A 6,391-nucleotide genomic window follows, 5' to 3' on the forward strand; every position below is an offset into this window, starting at 1 on the left:
CCTACTATCGAGCATACAAAAACTACAGCTTTACTACTCATCAGGGAAATAAGATTTCCTATGCAAAGAAAATATACATATCTCAACGAATCTTAATAGGTAAATAAGACAGAAAACAAACATCTAAAATTTGTGAAACACAATAATTTGACCTGCCATTTTGACTCCACGCCTGCTGTACATTTTTCCATGGGTGAAGAACTTTACAATTTCCTCAAATTCAACACCAATTTTCCCCAGCCCAGCAATATCAGAGAATTTAACGTCGACCCCTCTTTCCAAATATTGTAGAAGTATCTTGTTGTGTGCCCTCTGAACACGTGCACCTGAGTTCATGAATTGTTGTGCAGTTTTCATTAAGGATTATCCCATGACTTTCCTCCTCATTCCTCATCGTCGTCATCATCATCCTCAATCCCAGCCATTTCCCTCTCGGCTCCCTTATCTTCTTCTCTTCTACCTCTGCTTTCTCTATCTTAACCTATCTTCGTAATACTTCTTCTGCTACTTATAGTGATATTGGACATCGCTAATTACCTACAACAACTGACAAGATATGGGTTCTGCCCCATTCCACACCACTCGTGGGCATACAACACCCATGCTAAGATGTCGAGCCCCGTAGGCGCTCTACGCCCATGCCGGGCGTCGACACCCATGGGCGCTTTACGCCCATGCCGGGCGTCGAACCCCAATGCGCGCTATACCTATGTCGGGACGTCGACCGCCATGGGTACTCTACATTCTAGCTGGACCATCGACCACCATGAAGCTCATTACCATTAAGCGATCGATACAGCACTCAGCCAAAAATCATAATTTGGGTAGAGATCACGAGAAGGTTGTTACGAACACGACTGGTAGTTGAACGAGCGGAGGTTACCCACTAAGAATGTGGGGACAGTGGAAGACGTTACATGGGACACATGGCATCATAACCGCCTGGCCTTCACATGACTCCAATTGCCTATAAATACTCCAAAAGGCGAAACAGGTAAAGATCTTGAAAAAACTTTGGTTATTTGAATATCTCTTTTTTTCCTTTTCTAACTCTCCATAATTTGATACTAATTCTCACGTCAGAGGTACACTGGGGGAGAAAACCCCACCTCACTTTTGCAGATAACAATTGGTCATCGAAACGGCGGAAGAACCCTACACCGTCAGGAGGGCACGGAGGTTCTTTCATTAACCATTTCATATAGCTAAGAACAACTTTTAATAAAATATATACAAAAATCCAAACCAAGAGCTTTGGCAACATTTGAATCACTAGATAATCTGTCACATTCTTGCCATGTCCTGCGAACTTCTAGGTGCCTGGCACAACGGCTCCTCATACTCGATCTTCTTCATTTCTAGCCTCTTTTTCTCCTCTCCATTCTTCTGCATTTTTTTAGATTTTTCCATCACTCCCTTTCTTCCCTAGATTTTCCTAACTCCTCATTCTTCGTCTATTTAAACTCATCTCACCCTCTTCTACTCCAACGCCTCCTTTGAATAAAGCTTTAGCTTAACCAATGAAAACATCCATATTGGAATTTTCAATAAGAACCCAAAATAAGGCCTTTGGAATTTCAGGCTTTTTCAGCGAAGGACTATAAAGCATTAACACATATTCCATCAACCTTTAGTTCATCCTATTGTTCTCAGATGTATGCATCACTCTCAATTGAAGGTAAAACAATCCTAACAACCTTATTATCCTCCTAGACCGCCAGAACCACCTCCGGCCGCTGCTTTAACTCAGCATTCGGACGCTTTATAGCATGCTTAAGCTTATTTTCCCTTTTCAAGTCCAAGATTTCACTATAAGCAAGCTTGTGAGGAAGATCCTTGACCTATGTTTTCAATTCCTCGGGTTAGTGTTCCCTGAACGCTTCTTTTCAAATACTTTAACTGGTAGTGAAGGCTGGGACAATGAAGCTGAAATTACTGTTAATGTTACGACAGCTTCAAAAAATTAAATTCGATTTTTCTGAATTTTGATTCTTCTTCCTTCGCTTGACATATTATTATGCACTTCCTAGAAAGACATGAAATTGAGGGTTGGGATATGTGTTGGGTGTACAGGAGAATTGCGAACAAGAATGAAGAATTGACAACACTGGCCATCATATGAAATTAATTAATTATTTCGAATAACACAAGGGCTGCATTGGGCTTTTGAAAACACCACAATTTCAAAGAGAATGATTTTTATACATTCTGTTACTGAAAGGCGCGTATATTTGTGTGTATCTATCTATACAAGAATAGGATGTAGAGGAGGGTGGTGGTTGACGACCAATATGGCTATCCGGTGGTGGGGTTGATGGAGGGAGACGATGATTTTTGGGATGCAATCCTTCTATCCATCTCTGACCCGTTTGAGTATCTGTTTGGCAAGAAAAGAAGCCCAATGGGCCTTCTGGGGGTTGAATATTAATTATTTATTATTATTATTATTATTATTATTATTATTGTTGTTGTTGTTGTTGTTGTTGTTGTTATTATTTTACTTAAACAACACTAAATTGAAAATTTTTAATCTTACTTTTGTTGGTGTGGCGAATGAAACAAAATAGTGTTCATTGTTTTTTTTTTTTTAAATACTGAATTGAGTGATGGGATATGAGGTGCCACTTTGACTAGAAATACGTGAAGTGAAGCGAGTTTTCTCGACTCTAATAATAATAATAATAATAATAATAATAATAAGCTCCTGTTTGGTTCCCATTCTGTTCTCATTAAAATAAAAAAATATAACCGTTATTCATCACATCAAGCCACCAAATTTGAATTTCTATCTCTTATGTGGGACCCGTAACGACTATATTTTTCATTCTCATTCTTTCAAAAATGAGAAACAAACGGGAGCTAATATTTATATGACCAAGTGATAATATCATATGACCTGTTCTGATAATCTAATAGCACAAAAACACGTGTTGTTAGATCAGTAGCATTTTTAAATGTATTTTTTCAAAAGAAATATATAGCAAATATAATACAAAAGGAAAAAAGAAAAGAGAAAAAGTCTATGAATTTTTTTAGCCGGGGAATAAAAACAATGCACTAATATATTTTTCATTAGCTACATCAGCATTATTTTTCGGTAATTTAGCAAATTGAGAGAGATATAGCTTAAAATGAAACAAAAGGAAATATTTGAGACTAATTGGAAACAAAATAATTTTGAATCACAATCAAAATGAAACAATGATATAAATTGGATGACAACCAACTTTTTTTTTTTCATTTTTATAAATAAAAAAATTAAAAATTACTTAAGTGAGGTAATGCTTCAAATTTTCATTTTTCGTGTATTGTGCTCAAGTAAAAAATAGATGATAATGTAAATAACTTGTGTATTTATGCATGTTGGAGTGGTTTATTTAAATTTTAAATTTTTAAATAAAACGTCTTACCCTTAGTCATTAATAAAAATCATCTTTGCATTAGGCCTTGAAAAATAAAAGAATTAGAATGAACATATGATATTGCATTTTAAAATCGTCCAATTGAATTGACAATGAAATTTAACATACATATAACAAACCAATAACATTACTATCAAACAATAGAAGTATCTAAATAACCTAAAAAAATCTTAGGCAAGTGGATGGGAATTTTCCAAAGTGATATTGAAGTTTTTGTCTATATAATAATTGTTTTGAAATCAAATGGATTGACTCGGTTTGAAGACCAACAACATTGTTTTAGAATTTTTTTAAGTTAGACGTATAGTAGACCAACAAAGCCATCGGTTGCGTAACAAATCGGTTATTCATTGTTGGATAAAAAATATAAATTTATTTATGTTTAATTTTTAACCCTTTTAATTTTGATGCAGCCCGTTTATTATAATATGAGATTAGGTAAGATAAATATCTTAATTCAAATTCATTGTTACTTATTTATAAACAAATAAGAGAATTTGGCTTTGTCCATTTTGCAAGGACTCAATTCTATGTCCAAACATCACATGCCAACAAATGTGGTCACCATCGTTGATACTCAAGATATTGTGTTCTGAAGAGGTGAACAGATAAGAATGCTAGTTGTTTGAATAGATCCTAACTTTATTACGAGGAAAGGAAGATTGGATTGTCTGGATCATAGGTCCTAAATAATATGTTACTATCATTTCATATCGATAAAAGTCTAGAGAATAATATGAAATGAAAATCAATCAGAAATTTTCCTGAAGCAATCTTTTATTAAGTGCCTTGTCTTTCCTTAATAATAGCATGTCTTGACTTGGTTATTAGATTTCATTTGATACCTATTTTGTCTTTGAATCTACGATTTTGGGATTTTCCTTTTTTGTAAGAATTATAATTACACAAATCATTCTTCTTACTTTGGTTTAGTTTTTCTTTTATATATAGCCCTTCACCATTTTTAGAGTTTTTGAATTTAATTTTAAGTTCAAGTTCTCTACTCCTCAAAGCTAAGGTTATGTCAACTGTAAGATCTTCTCTCCTATATTTTCAGGCATTTCTGATTTTTCAGTATTTATCACTTGGTAAATTTAACGAAGCAACAACTTGTTGATAAAATAATTTTTTTTTTTTTTTTTTTTTTATCATAAAACATAAATGCATGAATTACGCAAAAAGTCCTCTTAGTTAAAACGCTGCGTGACTTGGAGGACATATATAAGACAATTCTTGGTCAAGCCAAAAAATTCAGACTTTAGTCTTTGGATGTCATCTTGGAATCAATGGTTTTGAATGGACCAACTACGTATCAGTGGGGCATACAACAATGGATCACTTCATTAACACAATCCGTTCACATTAGGAGCAAAATTTAGATTATCTAATAGTTCCACATATTCTCCGTACGTAATGTTTTGATAATCCAGTTTGATCTCTTATCTTTCTTCAATATCTTGAGATGCAGTAGCAAGAAGCATCCGATAAATTAAATATTCTACAAGTTTTCAATAGTTATTGAAAGAATTAATTTGGCCTAGCGTGTCATGCTAACTTCATTTGTGATAATAAAGATGAATTTGACTTGCCAATTATTGATAGCACAATTATGACCCATCCGATGTCCTGGTATAAAAATTTCCCTTGGCTATTTCGCTTCTTGCAAGCAGGGAGGAGGAGAAGGACTTTATTGATGATGATGATCTTGTCATTTGCCCACCTTACCCTGTCCCCAACAGTGGAGGTAGTTTCTAGAAGTAATATGTTTTCTTGCATTCCAATTGCATATTTTTGCCTCAAGGTTTTGTTTCTTCACCAATTAAGAAAATCTTAATAGTGGACTTTTAATTTTTATCAATAGATGAGGAAGAAAATCTTCCATGAGATTGTGGTGTGTTACTGTTCTGTAGTCTATTTGCGCCTTTCGTGGTCCTTTTTGATTTCTTCCCTTCAATTACTTCTTGATGCTTTTGGATAGTCTTGGTAATTGCACAACCATCTAGATAATGGACAATGTTGGCATGAGCCAGTTTTTCAATTTCTGAAGACTAAGAAGGTGGAAATGGATACTCGGAAGATTATATACCAAATATATTGTATTACATCAGTTTATTCTAACTTGTACAACTTAAGTGTGACAATGGCCATTTTACGTGACCTGAAAGTAGATTTTTGATCAATTGACAAAGATAAACATAAACCGTGTAGTGAACAACTGGAAATATGATGTTACATTATCCATGTCACGATAAATTTGCATGTACTTCTGTGGCTTACCCATTTCACTATCTCTGAATATTTACTTCACCCTTATTTTTTTGTTTATCATAAAAGTGAGAATTGAAGAAATAGGATTCTAAAACAAAGAAAAAGAATAAGAAGAAAAGGGTAACAAAAGAGGCTCAGCAAACTGTCTTGGCAGATTCCAATGACGTAGCACAGCTGCGATGGATGAGATGGAAAATGATTTGAAGACAACAAGTGAGAAGTGAGTTTTGATGTCTTAACATTGAGTCTTTTAGTCGTAAAATGCCAAAAGTACTCTTAATTAGACGTAGCATATGCAAATCTTTAAATATTGTGTTTGTTGTTTGTGGACAAAAATTTTGATACAAAATAGCATGTAATTTTAAGAAGTTTCGAATGCTTAATAAGTTTTCATTTTGACAATTGGAGTATCTGAAGAACTTCCATTAGCTCCAACTTATAATTGTCAAAAAACTTGTTATGCTCCCTGCTTTGATGGGCTGCTTTCATTTTAAAAACCCCGACCAATGCTGGGTTACGAGGACCCTACCATCCTTGATCTAAGACACCTTTGTCAGTTGTTAGTATTCAAAATGTAATACTAACTCTTTTTGTGCATGCAAAATGCTTCTTTTCTTATTGTTTATGGGAACCATGCTTAGCTTTCTTTCCTTAAACCATAGTCTTTGCATCTTCTTTTATCAATTTCTGAATGTGTATAA

The sequence above is a fragment of the Olea europaea genome, chromosome 1 (genome assembly GCF_002742605.1).
Source record: "Olea europaea var. sylvestris chromosome 1, O_europaea_v1, whole genome shotgun sequence".
In the NCBI taxonomy this organism is placed as follows: Eukaryota; Viridiplantae; Streptophyta; class Magnoliopsida; order Lamiales; family Oleaceae; genus Olea; species Olea europaea.